Raw genomic sequence first — 24,382 nt, forward strand, 5'->3', positions numbered from 1 at the left:
TCCGACTGCTGAATGAGGATCACCATAGATCTACGTTCTTTTAGCTGAGCAGGTTTAGGTATTAGGCTATGTTCCCACGCTTAGCAAAAACATCAAAATACGGACCTGTTTTCAAGGGAAAACAGCCCCTGACTTTCAGACGTTTTTAAGCCATTTGCGATTGTATCACAGAATTTCTGTGATGTGATCATGGCCCCAACCTTGTATAGGCAGATGGCACAGGGACCATTCAAGGATCCTATAGCTGCCTTACTATTTTCTGTTAGAGCATTCCTAACTAGTCCCTAACATAGGCTGCTGTGCTGGTATATAGATACATGTCACTATGTTATAACCAATGATAAAGCTTTTATTTTTTTAAATACAATAGATGAACTATACAGTAATCTACGCACATTTGGTATTGTCACAGCCATTACAACGTGTATAATCTCATGTTTGAGTGGGTGCATTCACGTGAGCGCGGATCTCATCCGTGATGGCTAGGGCCGTTCACACGACAGTTGTTTCAAAGGAGTGTGGGGACGGTACGTGGGGGAAAAAAAAAATTGTGTCCTGTTTAACTGAGTCACGCATCCCTCCATAGAATGTAGTCTTTGGGGTATCCGTGACAATGCGTCCTGCATGGGTTCCCCTCTGACACGGAAAATGGCAGTTTGTCACGTCCTAGATGGACTACACATTTGTTTTGTTCTGCGTTTCAGGCAAAACAAAAATGTATATAAATTAAATGCGATTTATATATGTACCAACAAAGACACCTATGTAATGTCCAACCTGTCCTGCAGCTCACAAAGCCTCGAATAGATATGTTGAACAAGAAATAAAGTTATGACCGCTGAAATTCAAAGAAAAAAAAAAATTGCCTGGTCATCAAAGCCCAAACTTGTGTGCACAGGGTGGATCTGTCCAGGAATTACGCATGAAAAACCGCGCCTAACATGATTTTCTGTGGAATCTCCACTGCGGAAATACTGCTAGAAAAAGTAGGAATTAGACCTACCGAAAATTATATTTCCAGGAATCCGTCATGGCTGCAACACTGGAGGTTGCCCTATTGACCTGGGGACAGGAAGACAGAGGTTAAAGGGCTCCTCCCACCACCCACTTGCCAGTGTTTTTCAATTACAGCAGGATGGATGCAACCCGATTTTATTTGTAGGGATAATAACGGACATGTTACTTGCGCAAGACCGAATTTCAATAAAGGGAGGGAATGTAAGGGTGCTGTCATGATGGATTCCTGGAAATACAATTACCGGTAGGTCTAATGCCTACTTTCCAGTACATCCCTCATGACAGCACTACAGGAGCAATACCAGATTATAATGCTCAGGGCGGGACTACGGATTGGAGGACTTTCCGTCCAAAACTTAAATCGTTTTAGGCAGAACATCGAGCCTATAATGTTTGCAAAACGTAGGATGGCTTGACCAAGTGGCAGCTCTGCATATCTGGTCCATAGAGGCTTCTCTTTCTCCCCAGGATGCCGAAACTGCCCTCGTTGAATGGGCTTTAATGCGTTGTGGGGCACATAGTCCTTGGGACTTGTAGGCTTCTTGTATGGTAGTTTTTACCCATCTCGCTAGAGAGCCTTTTGAGGCTTTCTTTCCTCTATCCTTTCCCCCCCATACAGGACAAATAGATTTTTATCTCGTCTCCAAGAAGAGGTTCTATCCAGATACTGAAGAATTGTTCGCCTGACATCTGGACAATGGAATTTTTCTTCTTGTTGGTCTCTAGGATCTGGACAAAAGGAAGGTAGGATTATTTCTTGGCCTCTATGGAAGGTGGTAGATACTTTCGGAATAAAGGAAGGATCTAGCTTTAGAATGATCTTGTTTTCTTAAACTTTCAGGTAGGGTTCTATGACCGACAGAGATTGGATTTCTCCAATCCGTCTTTTTAGAGTTAAAAAATGCATACTAATCTTGTCGAGCGGCTCAAAGGGGGGATCGCAAAGAGCCACTACATTTAAATCCCAGGTAGGTACTGATTTCTTTGGTACTAGGGCTAAGTCCTTTTTTGAATCCCGATTGCAAGAAATCTAGTTTCTTCAAGATGTTGGGAAGAAAGGGGTCTGGTCCCGGATCTCCATACCAGGAATAGAAATTTTTCGTTAGATTTTCGATGTAACTTCTTTTATGGCTTAATAAGAGTTGGAATTACCTCGTCTGATAAACCGTGGTTTCTCAAGATCTGCCTTTCAGGATACAGGCTGACAACTTCAGAGTTTCTATTCCCTAAAAGAATAAGGGACCCTGGGAGAGAAGATTCTTCTCGGCTGTGAGCATGATAGGGTCTTCCAATACTAGGCACTTTAGGATTGGAAACCAGCTTCTTTTTGGCCAATAGGGAAGAATGATTAGTTTTGTCAAATCTTCCTGGATTTTTCTTAACACCACGGGTATTAGAGGAAAGGCATAGGCCAGATCCATGTCCCAGGGTTGGGATAATGCATCTACCCCCAACAGGTTGTCTTTTTGATATTTAGGGAGAAGAATGTTTTTACCTGGGAGTTTACCCTTGTGGCAAATAGATCTATTTGGGGATAACCCCACCTCCTGGTTAAGGACAGCAAAATTTCCCTGTTCACAGACCATTCTCCGGGGTCTAATTTCTTCCGACTTAGGAAGTGTGCTGAGCCTTTTAGGTGGACTGCGGAGACTGATGGGACATTTTCTTCTGCCCAACTGAAGATTTGTGCAGAGAGGGCCTGAAGATGTGTCTTGTTCCCCCTTGATGGCGAAGAAAGGACACAGTCGTTACGTTGTCCGATAAGATTCTTACGTTCATCCCTTTTATGATGGACGAAGCTGTTATGAATGTCTCCCATACAGCCTTTAGTTCTCTGAAGTTTGAGGATATGTACCATATGCCTTAAATGCCTGTCTTGGATCACCGACCCCAGCCCTGTTTGCTGGCATCTGTGGTAATTGGGCAAAGCCACCAGTGGAGAGTAGATTTCACTGTTTTGGAAATCTGAAAGTTTAAATTCAAGGAGTCCTGTTTTCGATCCCACCGGGATAGGATCAGATTTTGTAAAGGTCTGGTGTGAAACTGACTCCATGGAATGGATTGGATGCAAGATGACATCAATCCCAACATCCTCATTCCTTCACTTATGTAACAGGTGCTCTTTCCCCAAAATGTTCTCACTTCTGTCAGTAGAAGTTGTTGTTTCTCCCTTGGGAGGAAGGAATGTTGAAGGGAGGAGGAGCCTAGCACCTCTCCTAAGAAGACCTTCTGTTTTTGGGGAGGAAGACTTGACTTCTCGAAGTTGATTATCCATTCCAATTCCTGTAGTAGGGAAAGCACCTGTACCCGATGGCTGTTTAGGATAGACGGAGTATCCGCTGTCAGCAGGAAATCCTCTAGATATGGGATAATTACTATGCTTTGACTTCTTAAGAATGCCATCATTTCTGCCATGGTCTTTGTAAAGATTCTGGGGGCGGAGGAAATGCCGAAAGGGAGACAGACATATTGGAAGTGAAGAGCGGAAGAACCGTTCTGAATCGCGAATCTGAGGAATCTGGTAAGCGGGGTGGATAGGGACGTGATAGTACGCATCCTTTATATCGATCGTACACATTGACGCTTCTCTTATTAGAGGGATAGTTGATCTGATAGATTCCTTTTTGAACTTGCAATATTTCACCCATCTGTTCAATAACTTCAGGTTGCTTATCGTCCTGTAAGAACTGTTTGGTTTCTTGACCAAGAAGATCTTCGAATAGTGGCCCTTGAATCTTTCGCTGTAGGGAACTGGAGTAATTGCTTTTAATTGTAGCAGTTTTTGGATGTCTAGGATAAGGATCTGATGAAGATCTCTTGATCGGTACCTGGTTATAAGAAACTTTTCTGGTGGAATGGAGGAGAATTCTATTTTGTACCCTTGCATAATCTGTAGAACCCAAGGGTTCTGGGTTATTCTGGTCCAGTTGGAATAAAATTGTAGGAGTCTTCCCCTACCCTCTTGGCGTCATTGCTTTGAGGGCTGAAATTAGTTATTGGGGTTGAGAAGATATCCTCGACCCCCTACCCCCCTTGGGGTAACTCCAGCGACCGGATTTTCCTTTCTCTCTAGTTCTGTAAGGTTGCTTCTCTCTGACGAAACTGAGGGGGTTTTTTGGTTTCTCTTCTGGAAACCCTTTTTCCTATCTGTTGCGCTATCCAGCATGTTATCCAGGAGAGGACCAAACATCAGAGATCCTGTAAATGGGATAGAACATAGTTTTTTTTGGATTTCGTGTCTCCTGACCACATCTTGAGCCATAATGCTCTTCTAGCAGCATTTGAGAGAGCCCCATTCCTGGCAGCAAATCTAATGGATTCAGCCGATGCGTCTACCAAGAATCCGGTTGCCATTTTTTAGAAGGGGTAAAGATTCTAATAGATCATCTCGATGTTTTCATCATTAAATGGGTCTCTAGTTGGTTTAACCATATAAACATCGATCTTGCTACAGATGTGGCCGCGATATTTGTAGAAATTAAAGCAGATGAAGATTCCCAAGATCTTTTCAGCAGCCCGTCTGCCTTCCGGTCCATGGGGTCCTTTAACTGAGAGGAATCTTCAGAAGGGACTGCGTTTTTTTTTTTTTAGCAACCCTAGTTACTGGAACATCTACTTTTGGGATCTCCTCCCAAGGTTTCGTGTCTTCTGGATCAAAGAGAAGTCTGTTTTTAAATTCTCTTGAGATGAAGAGTCCTTTTTCTGAATCCTCCCATTCCATCGTTACAATTTTTTTGAGATTTTCATTTACCGGAAATATCTTTTTGTTTTCTTCTCAGTCAGGCCCCCAAACATCTCATCCTGGATGGTATGGGGTTGGTCTTCTTCGGGTATATCCATTGTTTCCCGTGTTGCCTGGATTAAAGTTTCGGACATCTCTGAAGAGAAGATTTTTTTTTTTTTTCTCCTGAGTAATGAGTTGGAAGGCAAAAGTTCCTCTCCTTCGAACTCATCCTCCGATAAGTAATAACATTCCTGCTCCGAGTCAGACCACTGAGATAGCGGGCACCATTTTTGTTCTACTTCAGTCCGTGGCCTTTTTGCCCGGAAGTGTGACAGAGTATCTTGAGGAGTGGCGAGGGAGGCAATACAGTCTTGACACAATTGTTTCTTATGTGACTAGCAGTTTTTTCCCCACAAGTTGCACATTTTTTAACCTTTTTAGGGTCAGTTTGTTTCTGAGAGGAATCTTTATCCTAGAGAAAACAAAGGCAGGTAAAGTATGGAGTACGTACATACGGAGTTGTAACCCTTACCACAGGGTGAGACTCACATGACCCTGGGATATATCTGGAATTCCGTCAGAATGAGGTAGTTCCATCACCGCAACAAGTAACAGTCAAATGCAATATCCAATTTCAACAAGATATATACTCTAAGGCATCATTTAAACGAGCATAATATACACACGTGCGACGCGCGTGCTTTTCACGCGTGTGGTACGCACCTATATTAGTCTATGGGGCAGTGCAGACAGTCCGTGTGTTTTGTGCAGCGTGAGTCTGCGGCGTAAAACTCACGACATGTTCTATATTTCCCAGTTTTTCGCGCATCATGCACCCATTGAAGTCAATGGGTGCGTGAAAACCACGCAGGTCGCACGGAAGCACTTCCGTGCGAACTGCGTAATTCGCGCAACAGCTGTCATTCTCTGAATGTAAACAGAAAAGCACCACGTGCTTTTCTGTTTACAAACATCCAAACGGAGTGTCAAAATGATGGCGGCTGCGAGAAAATCTTGCAGCCGCGCATCATACACTGATGACACATGCAGCTAAGTGCCTTTTGCACACGCAAAACGCACACGCTCGTGTAAATCAGGCCTAAGGCTGTATATATAATTCCACGTTTGAGGTATTAGCTCTGACTACATACCTGGGCGGGTCCCTTTAAATGCGGGCGGTTTGAATTTCCCACCTTCCAAGATGGCCACGGACCGGAAGGAGCCAGGCGTCCTTTCCGGTTGCGGCTACCCCATTGAGATGCGGCCGCGTCATAGCAGGTGCCCAGTACTTCCGGCTATGCGGATGCACTACCGTTGCTACCAACCTTATTGAGCCAGTCCTCGATGGTCAAGCAGCCATGGCCGAAGCCTGGCTTGCGAATCCTAACCCTGCACGCTACCGGAACCCTGCGTAGGATTCGTAAAGGTAGGTGATTTTGTTTGGGAGCTAAGGGACTTCTCGTAAGAGAGGTATTAGCCTAGGCACACAGGAGGAATAGAAGGGAGAGTGCACAGACTCCCTGATCTCGCCCCTTGCCCGAGTTTTTCTAGGAGTGATGTCTCTCTGCTCCTGACCCTGTAGGGAGAGGAAGAACACTGGCAAGTGGGTGGTGGGAGGGGCCTTTTAACCTCTTTCTTCTTGTCCCTACAGAGGTCAATAGGGCAACCTCCTGTGGTGCTGTCATGAGGGATGTACTGGAAAAAAAAGTTCATGCTTACCCTGATCTCTGTCATAGAACAGGGACACTGCTAAGTGCAGCCCGGCCTCCTGGGATGATGCTGCAGCAGTAACATGGGATGAAACCTCATCCTAGGGGGCCGGGCTGCACTTAGAAGAGAGGGGCACGTCGCTATGAGATCCTATTTGTTTTTAAACCAAAAGTTGTTGTGTTTTTTTTTATCGGCATGGTGTGAATTTTTAAGGCCCCATGCACATGACTGTAGATTTAGTCCGTAATTACAGACCCGTTCATTTCTATGGTAGATGGACACCTCGTATATTTACAGGAAGGTGTCCATGCCGTAGAAAGCTTTCGTAAAAAATATTTTATTTTACGGACCATGCTCCCATACTTTATAATGGGATCATGGTTTGCAAATACAGATGACTGTCTGTGGCCGGCCGTGCCCATAATCACGGACAATGATTACGGGCACAGTAGTGTGCATGGGGCCTAAATCTACAGCATTGTCTTCTGGATGTTCACTACAAATTTCACCCGTTTTCATGTACTAGGAATTAAATCGGCAGCGACGTAACACGTGCAAATTTTGTTGCAGCATTTCCGTCCCATATGTACCCGGCTGTACTGTGTCCTTGTATAGTGCAAGATGGTTGCCTACATATTTGTTTCTTTAGAAATATACATTGGAGAGCAGGAATTGTTGATGACGTGTCTGTTTTACTAAATACTTGTTTTCCTACTGAAACCACAATTCTGGAATATCTTTTCTTAGAACTCTACGCTGTGCTGTTCCTCTGTTAGGGCTCGTCCACACGTAGCGGAATTGCTGCATATTTTCTTCCTGGAATTGTGGATGGAAAATACGCAGCAGAATACAGTATCAGCAAAGTGGGTGAGATTTAACAAATCTCATCCACACGCTGTGTAAATATTCCGACCAGAAATTCACCTGCTGTGCGTATTTTTCGTACCGCAGCATGTCGATTCCTGCTGCGGAAAGTGGCCTGAATTGCTGCGTTTTTCAGAGATGTAGTCATCATCTCCTAACATTGAGAAAAACGCCGCAAAATCCGCACCGTTTTCTGCAGTAAAAAATGCAGGAAATGGTGTGGTTTTTCCGCAGCGGAATGTCTGCTAGTTTCTGCGGAATAGCACGGACGTATAACACGTTCGTGTGAATAAGGACTAAGGGTACGGTCACCAGGAGCGGCCCTGACACGTTCGCAACCCAGCTAACAACCGCGCCGGCACCATGTTCGGTGCGGCTGTCAAACAGCCTGTTAGTGGCCGCGCGTTAATGCGGGTAAACCGTCCCTTTATCTGAAAACACGATTACAGTACGGGACAGTTGTCTCGCAGCGAGGCAGGGACTCCTAGCGTCGTACATAACTGATGCTAGGAGCCCAGCTCCCTGCTGTGTGTTCGGTCCGGGACTTTCGGCCGAAATACGTTCCATCCTATACGGACCGAACATTCTCGTGTGAATCCAGCCTTATGGCCGCACAATTTTGCAAATTACAACTTATTCATTCTCTATGGCAGCGCTGGAAAAAGCCAAACACTGCACTTGGCTATGTCCGGCGCTCCCATAGAGAATGAATGGAGCGGCAGTGCGCATGTAACTGGAATACTCCTTAACGAGGTATTTGACAGCCGCTCCTGCATAGTGCCAGCGCGGTTGTTGGTCGCGTGTCAGGGTCACTCTGTGTGGCCTTACCCTTAGTCTAAAAACTCCTGTACATGCTTATATATTACAGACCCGTGTCATGCAGCTCCTATAGACCACTGATTTACATATAGTGTCTTACATAAGTACCATATGATGACACATGTACTATGACATTTCTAGGATAGTGTGGCCAGGGCTGCACCTAGTTTGTTTTTTTTGTAGCGCTACTGATTTCTTTTAACTCTTGAGTGACAGCTGCCGTCCACAAGTTTGCATGCAACTCAATGTATTCATGTGGACTGCAGCTGTCACTCAATAGGTCAATTCAATCAGTAGCACTACAAAAAAAAACGAGGCGCAGCCCCGGCATGTATGATATTCACAACGCAATGTGATGTCTTTCGCCAGGCTATGCTTCTAAGAAAATGTCAAGTGGGTATTCAATAGATGCCCCAATTTAAAAGGATTTGTACATGCATTGCTTGGCACCCATTCAAATGACTAGGCAACCATGAAATACATATCTGTGCCGAGTCTGCTCCTTCTATGTCTTCCATATGGCAGCCTCTAATGGTTTGTATTGATGTGTTTTCGTGAGTTGTAATCTCCACTCACTAGGGCGGTCCTGGATTTCAAGTGCTCGTCCACAATCTCTTGCTTGTATTCCAATGCCACAAAAGAGGTGGTAACCTGCGCCTTTTTAAAGGGTAGCTAAAATTTTTTTTACATGCCAGAAGTTTTGATTGTTGGGATTACGAGCACCGAGACCCCCACGATCACTAAAACGAAGGGGCAGAAGCACTCGGGTGAGTTCTGTGCCGCTTTGTTTCTGATCTGCTTTCCTCAGAGCGGTGTACGGGCTCAATAGAAAGTCTATGAGTCCGTACACCGAGGTTCATACACAAGCCCCTCAATAACCACCCGTCCCTATATGCACAAGGAGTTAATGAATCCATCACTCTTCTCCGACTCACGCATTTTAGATCTGCAGAGCACAATGTCCTTGATTAAAATTACCGGCTGTATAATGTTTTTTTTTTGTGTTTTTTGCCTTTATCGGTACATTTCAAAATGTCTCCCGGCTCGTCCTGAGTTTGCAGGTGCCGGTAATTACCGTATAGACAGGAATAAAACAGTTATAGAACCTGCCCTGTGATGAATCGGATCATCTCGCTGCACCTGCTGCATAGACCCCCCAGCGCATATTAAAGAAAAATTCTTTAGAAAGTGCGACTTCCACAGATGGGGCATAGAAAAGTGCTGCCGATATGGACTTTATGGAGATCATTTCCATACTAATTACTGGGTCTGAGAATAATTCTCAAATCAGCGATCAGATTCTAAACTCAATCACTATGGTGCGTCTAGTAATGTCTCTTAAAGGGGACCTGTCACATTTTCCTCCATAAAATAAACATAGAGGAGTCGGCCCATGCTCACCTTATTTTATGAGGAATGACGTTCCAATATTGCTCCTTGCCCCTTTGTTAATGAGGCATGCAGAAAACCCCAGCCTGGCCCTTCCTGTTATGTGATTGGCTGCCACCTTCAACATGACAAGTAGAGCTAGGGGTCCCCAACTTAGGCAAATTAGGTGAGCACCATCAGAGGCTCATGGGTCCCAATGCAAAAATCTGCCAGGGGCCCCTCAATTGTTACATGTCATTTATAGTACTCATGAAGTAGATGGGCCCGGGTGCTACTGCAACCTCTGTCCCCTTTATTTTTAGACCACTTGGCTTTAGCATTTTAAAGGGGACCTGTCTTAAGTCCTTTTTTCTGTTTCGTAGAAACTGACAAGTCATCTAAGAAAAACAAGACTCTAAAATTTGTTCTTTTTAAAGCAATCACCAAGATTGAGGCTCATCCTCCCCCCACTAAATGACCGTTTATGATCTTTTTCTCACTGGTATTTTAGTTGCATCTGATTTATAATTATTCTATCCTTGCTGTAATAAGTCAGCTCTTCAGGCTAAGCTTATACAGAGCAAGCAGAACTGCAGTGTATAGCATAGAGGAGGGGCAGAGCCTCTGATGAGACAGGAGGTAGATTTCAGACTCTCGTTAGACGATACAGCTAAGCTGGAGTCACTGATCATAGCTCTGCCCCAATGTAGCTGAGAATCCCCCGTAGTTGGCTTCCAAAGTTGCCCTAATATAGGGGGCACTGTGGCAGGCTCAGGTATGACTTAGGAACTGCAGAACTTCACATACACTCAAGCTGCTGCAAAACCTCTTTGAAAAGAGACAGGAGGCCTTTCCGGTCATTCATTCATTGACATGAAATCCCTTTCCCCTTCGAAAAGTGGTTCTGCAGCAGTTGTGATATGTGTTATAAGGCATAATCTACCTTCTGATATAATTTTTTAAAGAATATTTAGTTTTGTGAATTGCAGCCAAATGTTTTTATCTTCAGTGACCTCGAATATTGTTTAATATTTACAGTAGGGGGGCTGCATTACCTCTTATATTTACCATGTTGTTGTGCTGCAGTTCTCATTGTGGCCACTAGAGGCTGCTGTGTACACATGAGAATTACAATAGGGAAAATGTTTACTGTGTGTTAAGCAATCAGGTGATTAGAACATAATTGTAATTAACCCAATAACCTAAGAAAAGAAAATGACATGAATAAATGCAAATACATGACAGACGCTTCAGGGTACTGCGGCTCAGTCCTGCATACATCTACTATATGGCCAAAAGTATGTGGACACTGGACCATCACATCTATATAAGCTTGTTGGACATCCCATTCCAAAACCATGGGGGTTAATATAAAGTTGTTGTATAACATATTTTTTTTGCATGCTGTAGCATTACCCTTCACTGGAAATAAGGGGCCAAACCCTGAAAAAAAGACCCGGACCATTACCGCTCCTCCACCAAACGTTATGGGAGTCCACATACTTTTGGCCATATAGTGTATATAGTCATATGGTTCTTACCTAATTCAAAACCTGTACATTTAAATGTGACTGCATGAAACCCTAATATCCCGCTCCCTCCACCCCACATGCATAGGGGTTGAAGAAGCGGAGATATTCGCGGGTCCTACATATGATGTGAATAGCGGGGTCTTAGTAGAGCCGTTCATGATCCTGTGGATAGGTGATAAAGGTGTTTGGTGGGAAAACCCCTTTACTTTTCCTCACAAAAGGCCTCTATCATATTTCAGCTTTGTCCCCTTGGTCGTCCGCATGGTCAGTCGGTGTTGCAGTACTACCTGGCAGCCAGCAGGTGTCGCTACATCACTACGTTAACTATTACTACTAAGATTTTACCAACCCCTGGGTTCTGTAATACTTCAGTTCTAGTGTTTACCTAGAAAACTCCACTACGCCAAAATATATATTAACTGAAATAGCAGAGCTGAATTTGTCATTTAACTTTTTGGCTGCATTGTTTCTGTATAGTGTTAACTCATTGAGGCAAATGACCGACATGTAACATTAATATCACACAAGAGGGTCAAAACTCTGGATCCCCAGCATTTATCCATGGCGAGAGCGGGAGCCCCCAAGTGAATGAAGTGTTCCCACCATGACATAATACAATAGGTCTACCTATTTACCCTTCCCCCTTTGGGACGCGTCCGGCAGTGCCATCCTCCCAGTTCTCTATTGTGCTTATTCAGGCATTGTATTGGCCATATTATTTAGGTTGTGTATAATATTTGGACATTTTATGGTGATATTATATAGGGCGCTATGTTTTGCATTTATTTAGGTATAGTATGGCGGTATTATGTAAACACTGTATGGCACTACTGTTTTCACTGGAGGGTTTGATCATGTAAGCACTGTATTGCAGTATTATATGGGCACTGTATGGCCCTATTATTTATGTTCAGTATTGTGGTATTATTTAGGTACTGTATGTTAGTGCTTTTGTCACTGTATTGCAGTATTATTTATGTTCAATAGTGAGCCATTATTTAGGTACTGTATGTTATATTTGTAATGAATGGTACTATTGTGTATGCACTCTATGACAGTACTATTTATGTTCCATGTTCTGTGATTTCTTATGTACTGTGTTATATTTTCAGCAAATGATACTATTGTACATGCACTGTATGTCAGTATTCAGTTCATAATTGTCGTTTTATTTAGGTACGGTATGTTTTTTTTAATGAATTGTGCTATTGCATATGCACTGTATGGCAGTATTATTTATCTTCAGTATTGTGGTGTTATTTAGGTACTGTATGTTAGTGTTTTGGTATATGCACTGTATGGCAGTATTATTTATCTTCAGTATTGTGGTGTTATTTAGGTACTGTATGTTAGTGTTTTGGTATATGCACTGTATGGCAGTATTATTTATGTTCAGTATTGTGGGATTATTAGGTACTGTATGTTCTATATTCGATGAATGGTACTATTGTGTAAGCACTGCATGGCCATATTATTCTAACACTGTATGGGAGTATTTCTGGGCAGTATCATGGCAAGGTGAGAGATTTATTTTCCACAGGTCCTACAGGACTGCCTTTATGGTACTTTAGCGGTGTAGCTATAAGGAGTGAACACGATATATATCACCAGGGACTTTAGAGGGCCCAAAACAGTCCTCTGCCATATAAGAGGACAATATTACTATCAATGACACATGAGGTTTAAACAGCCCTGGTACAGATATTTCAGGGGGTGGGGGGGCAAAATCTTTAAGCTACGCCTTTCCCTTTAAATATAATGTGCAGCCGTTGCTGTTTCATTCTGACAATTGTCCCGTAAGAAGTCTCCGGCTTTATTTCCACATCACTTCCAGTTTTTCTGCAGACACGATTCCTTGAAGAAGCAGATTCAGCATAAATAGCTGTAGGCTATGGGCACCCCCTGATCCGGGACCACCACACCTGTTATATGTGACCACTGGAGTGGGGGTAATTATAACTGCTCCAGATACTTAATAGGTTCAGTCCTCACTGAGGTGGAAATATGCTTCACTACATGTCTTTCTAAGTTATACAGAGAGCCTTTCTGTTTTATTCTTTATAATTATGATTAAAACCTGGAGTAAATCTAAATGTTACACTGTGACAGAACAACGTAAAGTTTGTATTATGAAGGAAACTTTTCTTAAAGGGGAAGTTCCCCTTTAAACACATAGTCCGTTTGACTGGGCACCAGAAGTGTTAAGTGTCCCCAAATTAAAGGGACTGTGGCTCAAGATGTGATATAAAGAATATTTAGAAGAGTTTTGGGAACCAGGTTGTACCTATAGGGGGTGCCGAGGTAGCAGTCCCATCCAGAACCCTAACTGCCTGAGGATCCCAAAGGCCTCTCTACCACATATCAAGACACCTTTAATTTGGGGACACTTTTAATAATACTTATACTTCATATACTGATGACCAATGGATAGGTCATCAGTTGTCCGGTAGTGGACAACCCTTTAACATCAACATGGCCGCCCAAAAGCGTAGCTAGGTTCTCCAGCACTCAGGGCAAAGATTCAGTTTCGCACCCCCACCCCTCCAACCTCTTTCCCGACATCTCCTTCCCCCTCGCCATGTTTGTTTTCACTACCAATCAATGACGTGTCATTTATTTTCCACATTTTTTTTTATGTAACTCGAGCATAAAAACATTTGTACATTTTACAAGCAATATAGTTCTATACACAACACCAGAACCAAGCTCATTACATATATAGAGCACCAGAACAAAGCTCGTTACATATATACAGCACCAGAACAAAGCTCATTACATAAATACAGCTCCAGAACCAATCTCAGTACATACATACATACATACATACATATATATATATATATATATATATATATATATATATATATATATATATATAGTACCAGAACCAAGCTCAGTATATATATAAAACACCAGCACAATGGTAAAGATATGCTGGGAGTTGCTGTTTCACAAAAAAAAAAATCATATCAAAATCATACCACCCATCATCTCGCTGCTGATCATACAGTGACTACAGTACTGATGAGAGGCAGAATAAACATTTAAATTAAGTGACTCACTGGTGACGTCTCAGATTCTAGTTCTTTTTCTCCATCCGGTCCAGAGCTCTATGATGACTTCTCCCGGTCACAGCCCATACACCTATAAAGAAAGATAAAGTTCTCATTATACCACACACTACGCCCATAAATATAATAGCGCCATACACTGCACCTCTAATTATAATAACGCCATACACTGTGTCCCACACAGATACAGATGTAGATATAGCCCACCCCTGTATATAGTGCTCCACATATAGCCCTCCCCTGTATATAGTGCTCCACAGATAGCCCACCCCTGTATATAGCCCCCCTGTATATAGTGCTCCACATATAACCCATCCCTGTATATAGTGCTCTATATATAGCCCACCCCAGTATATAGCCCCCCCCCCGTAGATAAAGTCAACCCCCGTAGATAATGCCAGACACTTTTTTTATTAGGATAAAAAAAAAAAAAGACGCAATTAGAGCACTTGCGTCTATGAAAGCCGCTGATTGGCAGAGCAGAATGACTTTCCCTGACAATCAGCGCCTTTCAACGATGCAAACTCGTAGAAAGGTGCTGAATGGCCGAGCACGGAACGTACCTGGCCATTCATTGCTTCTAATTGTACCTGTGTCCTATAGACGCAGGTACAATTATAGTGCAGGAGGGGGTGGCGGTGGATCGTTTCAGTGGCGCCGCCGACCCCTCAGAGAGGCAGCGGGCCGCCGTCATGGACGGTGCGGCCCTGGCGCACTCCTCTAAGTTGCGCCCGGCACATGCCCCGGCTGCCCCCCCTAGCTACGCCCCTGTGGTCGCCATTATATCTTCCATAGGGGTTGTCTCCTAGCCGCGGTCTACTCCTGTATCACTGTGCATCAAGGCAGTTTTGGGGATCTGTGGAAGCTGGGTGACAACCTCTGTGGAGATATACAGGCAGCCATATTGGTTCTCACTGAGATTTTCTCTAAACAGACATAATGAAGGAACAGATGAATAGAATTCTTTATAACACGACAGAAGACGACGTCACGAGGACTTATATTTACTCAGGAATTTTTGATCTTAGGTTGAAATGTTCTTAAAAAAAAAAAATATGTCCTCAACCCCCTCTCTAGTGTTACACTGCATTACTGATGTTTAACTCACAGTTAGAAGCTGTTTACTCAGAGCGAAGACCTTCTACAACATATCATTACTTAATGAATCCCCGCCAATGGATCTTTCCTTTCCTGTGGCTGAAGACTGACATTAATGGCGATGAGAAATGTATTGATGTACTACAGGGAGATGTAATATCTGTGTGGTCTGGATGAGGATGGCATTCACTCACTGCTCTGCGGGTACTGTAGGGTGACGGGTGCTTGGGATCAGGCCAGATACTGATCTTCCGAATGGGAGGGGGAACCGTCCTCCGAATGTTAATCCTAAGATACTTTGACAGGTGAAGAATATCCGTATTTCATCTGACAAAGTGAGACGAGAGCGTTGGGGGGGGGGGGGGGGGGGGAGAGGCCAAAATATCCGGAAAACCTCACGGATTGAGACATATAGTTGGAGGATGGACAGAACACTTTTTAGCCTTAATAGGAATTGAATAAAATATAAAGTCGATTATGGTAAGTTTCTACCAACTCATTATTTTGAAGGGGACACCCAGTCAGTGTAAAATTTAAAGTTCTACTACTTTCTAATATACTTTGTGCTTCAATTCCAAGATCACTGCTTGCTGTCGCTGTATCAGAACATTCTCATTTATATCCAAAAGCTAAATATCTGTACAGACCTAATACTTCTCACAACTGAGAGTTTGCTACAATTGTATCCAGTCTTTGCAATTATTTTAAAGCCAAACACATCAGTGCATACATAAATAGCGCAGATACTGACCAGGGAGTGCTATATGTTGCCAAAATAAATAGTAAATGCAGCGTAAAGATATCACCATATTGATCTAGATAAATGGTACATACAGTGTAAAGATATCACCATACTGATCTAGGTAAATAGTACATACAGTGTAAAGATATCACCATACTGATCTAAATAAATAGTACATACAGCGTAAAGATATCACCATACTGATCTAGGTAAATAGTACATACAGTGTAAAGATATCACCATACTGATCTAGGTAAATAGTACATACAGTGTAAAGACATCACCATACTGATCTAAATAAATGGTACATACAGCGTAAAGATATCACCATACTGATCTAGGTAAATAGTACATACAGTGTAAAGATATCACCATACTGATCTAGGTAAATAGTACATACAGTGTAAAGATATCACCATACTGATCTAGGTAAATAGTACATACAGCGTAAAGACATCACCATACTGATCTAGATAAATGGGACATACAGCGTAAAGATATCACCATACTGATCTAAATAAATAGTACATACAGCGTAAAGATATCACCATACTGATCTAGATAAATGGTACATACAGTGTAAAGATATCACCATACTGATCTAAATAAATAGTACATACAGCGTAAAGATTGCACCATACTGATCTAGATAAATGGTACATACAGTGTAAAGATATCACCATACTGATCTAGATAAATGGTACATACAGCGTAAAGATATCACCATACTGATCTAGGTAAATGGTACATACAGCGTAAAGATAGCACCATACTGATCTAGGTAAATGGTACATACAGCGTAAAGATAGCACCATACTGATCTAAATAAAATGGTACATACAGTGCAAAGATAGCACCATACTGATCTAGGTAAATAGTACATACAGAGTAAAGATTGCACCATACTGATCTAAATAAATGGTACATACAGCGTAAAGATTGCACCATACTGATCTAAATAAATAGTACATACAGCGTAAAGATTGCACCATACTGATCTAAATAAATGGTACATACGGTGTAAAGATATCACCATACTGATCTAGGTAAATAGTACATACAGAGTAAAGATTGCACCATACTGATCTAAATAAATGGTACATACAGCGTAAAGATATCACCATACTGATCTAGGTAAATAGTACATACAGCGTAAAGATATCACCATACTGATCTAAATAAATGGTACATACAGCGTAAAGATATCACCATACTGATCTAGGTAAATAGTATATACAGAGTAAAGATTGCACCATACTGATCTAAATAAATGGTACATACGGTGTAAAGATATCACCATACTGATCTAGATAAATAGTACATACAGCGTAAAGATATCACCATACTGATCTAGATAAATGGTACATACGGTGTAAAGATGGCACCATATAGATCTAGATAAATGGTACGGTGTAAAGATAGCACCATATCGATCTAGATAAATGGTACATACGGTGCAAAGACCGCACCATATCGATCTAGATAAGTAGTACATACGGTGTAAAGATAGCACCATATAGATCTAGAAAAATAGCACATACGGTGTAAAGATAGCACCATATTGATGCCTAGATTAATAGCACATATAGTTCTCCATTTACATAGCACATTTCTACATACGGTGTCCAGATAAATACTGTCATACTGTGCCCAGCTAGTATCTTCTATCTGCCCCAGGTTCTAAACGAGTCAAGTTCCACCTAGAAATAACAATGGTTCTATTTAAAACCAAAATGTAGATCCAGTCTCTATATAATATAGTTAGTATTACCCTTTGTATCAATTTCCCTTGCATTTCAATAAATGTTTTAATCTGGGCAGTGTAGGTTCATTTTTTGTTATCTTGAAACAGTCAACAAGCTGCTGTTGACTGATCAGTTATGTTTACTATGTGTCTTTGTGGACAGTGGTTGGCATACATACCTAATACAGGCATTAGATGTATATTTGTTAATCAGATCAGGGTGTTCATGTGTAAATGACCATCACTTCTTTGTGCCTTTAATCAGCTGAGATATCCTGGGTATCCTCACATGTAGAATAAAAGTGAAGTCATAAAAAGATCCAACAACAGCAGCCGGCCTGCTTGTTGATGGTTTCCAGAATATTTTTCTACTCTATGTAGAGCAAGCTGAAGATATTTGTGAAATCAGCAAATGGAGCAAATTTTAAAGGCAGAACTTCTGTTTAATATACCTGCCAATACCATGAATACTCAAAGCCGTGCCAGGGCACCGAAACCCTCCTGATAAGGGTGTTCTAGTCCTCAGAAACCATTACTTCTGAATAGACTACATGCTTGCACTCCCCTTATTGGGCCTCGTTGCCTATATGCAGGACGTGCGCTGAAAACGGAGAGCTTTATGTAGATATCATTTTACAGCTGGCAGATGAAAAACCTTGATTGAGACCTTTGGTGCTGTGCGGAGGAATAATGATTTTCCCTGGAAACCTTTTATCTGTGATATTATTAATAATCTAAACCCTGTAACATGACGCATCAAAACAGATAGCAACGGGGAGACAGCAGTATATACCAGAGAACTGTCATCAGGACATAATGGGCTGTAATCTGCCTCCATCTCAACTTCATCCCATAGTCCCGACCAAAAGAGAAAATGTATGAAAATATGGTACATGAGATACTGAATGCAGGTAGAATAGGGACCCCAATGTGCCAGACCGCCTTTATCTGCTAAACCATTCGGCAAAAAAGGTTGATCAAGAATGTTTCTGGAGAGTAAGAGAGGGATGGGAGGGGGTTCTCTTACTGAGGGGGTTCTCTTAACAGGGAGACCTGAGATTAAGGGCGAGGTCCTTCTATGTGACCGAATGACAGAAAAAGCAACCCAACGTGGGTTAATATGGCTGACAATGTTACCCGGGAGATAGCTATTTCCTGTCCAATTAACTATAGGTAGGAGGGGCCATGTGCATCTATCTATCTATCTATCTATCTATCTATCTATCTATCTATCTATCTATCTATCTATCTATCTATCTATCTATCTATCGTAAATAGGCAGCACTCACAAAGACTTATAGTGAAAAAAGAGGGTGCTTCATTGCACTTCATTGACCCCAAAAGTGCCCTTTGTGAGTGCTGCCTATTTACTGCTTTTTGTCTAAAGGGACAGTGGTCAGTTCCCTAAGGCTTGCACCCCCTTTCATTTAAGCCTGTGCTGCTGGATTCTATCTATCTATCTATCTATCTATCTATCTATCTATCTATCTATCTCCCACATATCTATCTATCTATCTATCTATCTATCTATCTATCTATCTATCTATCTCATATCTATCTATCTATCTCATATCTATCTATCTATCTATCTATCTATCTATCTATCTATCTATCTATCTATCTATCTATCTATCTATCTATCTATCTATCTATCTATCTATCTATCTATCTATCTATCTCATATCTATCTATCTATCTCATATCTATCTATCTATCTATCTATCTATCTATCTATCTATCTATCTATCTATCTATCTATCTATCTATCTATCTATCTATCTATCTATCTATCTCATATCTATCTCTCTATCTATCTCTCTCTACAAACATGACAACTAATTACATAAATAGATGCGAACTAGGAGTCTGGAGTTACTACATAAAATGTCTTTGTTGGCAGCAAGTATTATAATGGAATAAATGCTGGAACGGTGTCAGGGAGCAGACAGAATATTCCCACTAATGAGGGGGCCGCCGGACTAGACACAATTCCCTGCAGAAACAGAAGCAACAGACATAAGAAAATATCGCAGTAATTAGCGGAACAGAAACCAATAATAGTATGTAAGCAAAATATGAGAGGACGCAGGATCTCTGGCCTCTTGTCTCTGTGATACTGACGTAACCTCCCACGATTCATTGGGTAGTTTTAAATGTGGCTAAATACAGATGTAGCAGGGCTGACTTTGTCATGTGGCAGAACTTATTCTGTGTTATCTGTGTTTATACATAGGACTGCAGTCTTGGGATGTTGTAGTGGAGTACAGAAGAGGGTTATAACTTATAGGGCCACATTCCCCCTCCAGCATTAAAATTGAGAAGGCAGTTACCCTGAATATTAGCACAAATAGTAACATATCACTAGGGGGCGTAATTCTCCATGCTGAAGCGGTGACACTACAGGTACCCCAATAAGAAGACTATGTATGTGTCATGTGACCCCACCTTTAAAATTCTGAATACTGTAAACTAACTAGCAACAAGCAGAGGTATAGCTTGGATATAAATAATAATAATAATAATAATTAGCCCTCTATCTAACCACCAATAAATTTCCTTTCAGATGAAATAGAGACACCAGCCTGGAGCAATTTTGTTTGTCCTACCTTTTTTTTTTATGGTGTTTTTGGGGCCCCCATAACAATGCCACCTGCAGGGTGCAAATAAAGTGACATTGGACCTCCTACATTTATAGCTGCATGACCCTACATAAAAGGGGCCACTCATACAGATTGACTGCCACATGTCCCCATAAGTCCAACCACAGTCCTCTCCACATGTAAAATCCTCGCCTCATCATTAGCATTGAGTGGTGCTGCCATCTGCTGGCTGCAGGGAGATATAACTGATTCCTAAATCCTGAAGGTTCTCCAACTCATGGGACCTTTTTGGACTTGATGGATCAACATAAAAGTAACATAAATAAAAAATAAAAAAAGGGGGAGAAAATGAAAGAACAAGGGGACTAATACCTTTAAAGACTCCTAGAACACACAATTAATATTTAATATCTCCATTGCTCATTCCTGGGGTGAATAGGTGGAACATACGATATGTTTTTATAGTAATTTAGTTTTATTTGCTAGTAACCTGATCAAACTTGTTCGCAACCAGCACCTCAATTTCCTTCACTTTTTCTGCATGAACGTGCAGTCTAAATATAATGCAATACCGTGCCCCTATTTGCATAACCACGCCTCTGATTTTCATGACCACACCCACAAATATTGTGTAAACCGGACAGCTCCGCTGGTTACTGCCCGTTCAGACATTATAGCCCTGGCACAAAATACTATAGTCATAGGCCGCCACTGAGCTGAAGACTTTTGGGAGCTGCACTTTGCACTACAGGGTATTGCTTAAAGGGGGTTTCCATTTATTATTGAAGGATAAATCCGGCAATAAGGCATTCAGACTTAAAATTATTGTAAACACCCCTGCTTAACAGCTCCATCCTTTACCTCTCTTTATAATGTATATGTGCACTCTCCTCAATGCACTATGGTTGTTTTTTTCAGCCCCCTTTCCCCAATGACGCCCTAGCCAGCTACCTACACCGTCTACCCCTCGTCCAGGCCGGACAATGATCCAAAATGAAGCCACTCAGGATTAGCCATAATTTATGTCAGGCAACTGTGGCAGAGCGATTTTCCATTTCCTCATGCAACCAATCAAATTGTCTAACCCTTTATAAAGCGAAGAATCTGCCATGGCCGCAGCCATTTCTTCCCAGCGCGCTGATATTAAATAATCCCCGTGTGTTTTTGGTACATACAAAATGATTAATTCTCAGCACAAAACAAAGCAGCGCTTCCATGTGAGATAAATCTGCTCCCCTCCGACACGAGCCGCAATATCTATTTGAGCTCACAAGGCTCGTCTGCTAAACTATTGGTCAATTAGGAATTAGAGCAGTGAAAATATGCTACGCGTATGCCATCATTAAAGAGATACACGTCCGGATCCTGCAGCCGCCATTGGACATAATTCCTTGTAAAATAATTCCGGATCATTGACTGCAGGCCGTGGTTATGCAAGCAAGAAAGAGCTCCGGCCATTGATGTATCTGCTCATTGCAGGCGCTGCCATATACAGTCTATGTACAGTAGCCCAATGTCTACAATAAGCTAATGAGCTCATCAGCTACAGCCAAACTGGACAGGTACATCATTAAAGGGAACCACCGGGGAATAAAATCGGAGTTTCCCTTTTAATTATTTATTAGGCTTTTCAGACTTCCTAAGAACACTGTGTGTTCAATGCATTTTATACATTTGTTTTTGCTAATATATTCAGGCTTAGAAACCGATGCAGAAGGAAGTGGTTGACGTAGCCCAATCTCCACCGTCTTGGAGGGTCCCTGTTAGGGGGGATTCACACGAGCGTGTATTCGGTCCGTGCGGGCCGCGTGGTTTTCACGCGGCACGCATGGACCAATACAAGTCTATGGGGCAGTACAGACAGTCCGTGCTTTTTGCGCAGCGTTTGTCTGCTGCGCAAAAACCGCGACAGGTTCAATAACTCTGCGTATTTCGCGCATCACGCACCCATTGAAGTCAATGGGTGCGTGAAAATCACGTGCACCACACGGAAGCACTTCCGTGGGACGAGCGTGATTCGCGCAACAGCAGTGAAAAGGATGAATGAAAACAGAAAAGCACCACGTGCTTTTCTGTTTCCGAACATCCAAAGTGTCTTTGCGATGAGCGAAGCCGGACAAGCGAACCGAACTTCACCGGGTTCGGCCGAACTCGGCAAAAAAATTATTGGTACGCGACGTCAGGAGATAGTCACTGTCCATGGTGCTGAAAGAGTTAAACTGTTTCAGCACCATGGACAGTGACTTCCGATCCCAATATACATGAACCTGTAGAAAAAAAAACGAAGTTCTGACTTACCGCTAACTCCCGGCTTCTTCCTCCAGTCTGACCTCCCGGGATGACAATTCAGTCCAAATGACAGCTCCAGCCAATCACAGGCCAAGCACAGGCTGCAGCGGTCACATGGACTGGCGCGTCATCCAGGGAGGTGGGGCCCGATGTCAAGAGAGGCGCGTCACCAAGGACGCGTCACCAAGGCAACGGCCGGGAAGTTCTCGGTAAGTACGAACTTTTTCTTTTTTTTCTACAGGTTTTGCGATATTGTGTTCGGCATTCACTGTCGAGGGTGCTGAAAGAGTTAGCTCTTTCAGCACCTTGGACAGTGACGGCCGTCGACTAGCCTCATCTCTATGATGGCGGCTGCGCGAAAATCACGCAGCCGCGCATCAGACACGGATGACACACGCAGCTGTCAAATGGTTTTTGCGCGCGCAAAACGCAGCGTTATTTGCGCGCGCAAAAACGCAACGTTCGTGTGTATCTGCCCTTATACTGGAGAAGGACTAGTACAAGCCACTAGGACCAGAGGAGCTTCTGGATCGAATCCAAAATCTGCAACAGGGCCCCCCCACCTACAATGTGGCATTTATAGTGCTGGTGCCTACCTATCTGGCAGAGGGGTCTTTGGCCCCCGTCAGGTACTGTACCAGGGCCGGGTTCAACTGTTTTCTCTTTACCCTCTATAGTTACGCCCTTGGCCTGCACTTCTGCTCCCATCTCTGGAGAGAGGAAGATGGTTGCCGATCTTCTAGTACCACATATTTTTTTTTATAACCATTGGGGGATGGGGAAAGATGACCGCAGTTAATGCAGACAGTGTTTATTTCCCTTCTTGAGGCCTCCTCAATGTATTCTGCAGAGTAAAGGAGTTCTGGTTGCCTAGAAACCGTTTTACTTCCTGTTTGGGTGACCACCATTTCTACCTGCTATACAACAGACTTCCTCAGCACGTTACACAGATTTGTTTTAGGTCCCTTACATCAGGAAATAATTAACTGCAGGATTATTATTTACATACACTTTGGATGTGAATGGAGAAGATACATTATGTAACCCAAAATGAGTAGAATTTTTTTTATTTAACTTTAGTCGCGAACAGAGAAGAAAACTGGATCTAACTCAAATCAGTGCAACATAAGTAAAGACGAATTCCTAAAATGTTTTCACAAATTTAAAATAAATATTTTGAATTCAGCTTTGGTTGTAAACAGAGTAGAAAATAGCATGTAACTCAAAATATATACAAAGCAAAGTATACGTATTGCATTTTGAGCATTTTTTGTGTGCAATTTTGTGACGACTGAAACAATGGTTTAAAGGAGTCTTCTGGTTTATAAAATTTTCAAAAAACCCTACTATGGAATTCTAAGTTAATAAAGGGGGGCTTCCTCATTTGAGACCTCCAACAATTAGCCAGAACAGGGAGTGTCCCTCTCTCTTTCTGGAGGACTCAGCAGATCCACAGCCCATTGATTTCAATAGAAAGCATGTAATACTTAATTTCCCCTGCGGTAGTGCTGCAGGAGAATTAAACACTGCTTCCCGATTCTCATACAGATTACAGCCAATCACTAGAGGTCTCAGCTTTTTTTCGGGAGACCCTTTTAACAAAAAGGGATACTAGTGTATTATAAGATGACCTAACCACTAAATAAATGACCCCCCCAAACTTCCAATAAGGGGTCCAATAGAAAGGTAGAGCTGTATGTAAAATGAGTCCCTCTTGTATAATATTATATCATAGCACTTACCTTTCCTGCTCCCTCCTGACCCCAATGCTTTCACATGTCTTTCAATATAATCTTGACTTTTT

General features: G+C 42.3%; 1 protein-coding gene across 7 annotated transcripts in view; it reads right to left on the minus strand.

The window, feature by feature from the left end:
* Positions 1–24,382, minus strand: part of LOC142662235 (guanylate-binding protein 2-like) — a 160,195-nt gene that overhangs the window by 80,677 nt on the left and 55,136 nt on the right. For all 7 annotated transcript variants that reach the window (XM_075840342.1, XM_075840343.1, XM_075840344.1 and 4 more), the window contains one exon: positions 14,097–14,178. The gene's annotated coding sequence lies outside the window, so the exon portion shown is untranslated. The remainder of the gene's footprint in view (positions 1–14,096; positions 14,179–24,382) is intronic.

This window comes from Rhinoderma darwinii, chromosome 10 (assembly GCF_050947455.1).
Source record: "Rhinoderma darwinii isolate aRhiDar2 chromosome 10, aRhiDar2.hap1, whole genome shotgun sequence".
Classification (NCBI taxonomy): domain Eukaryota; kingdom Metazoa; phylum Chordata; class Amphibia; order Anura; family Rhinodermatidae; genus Rhinoderma; species Rhinoderma darwinii.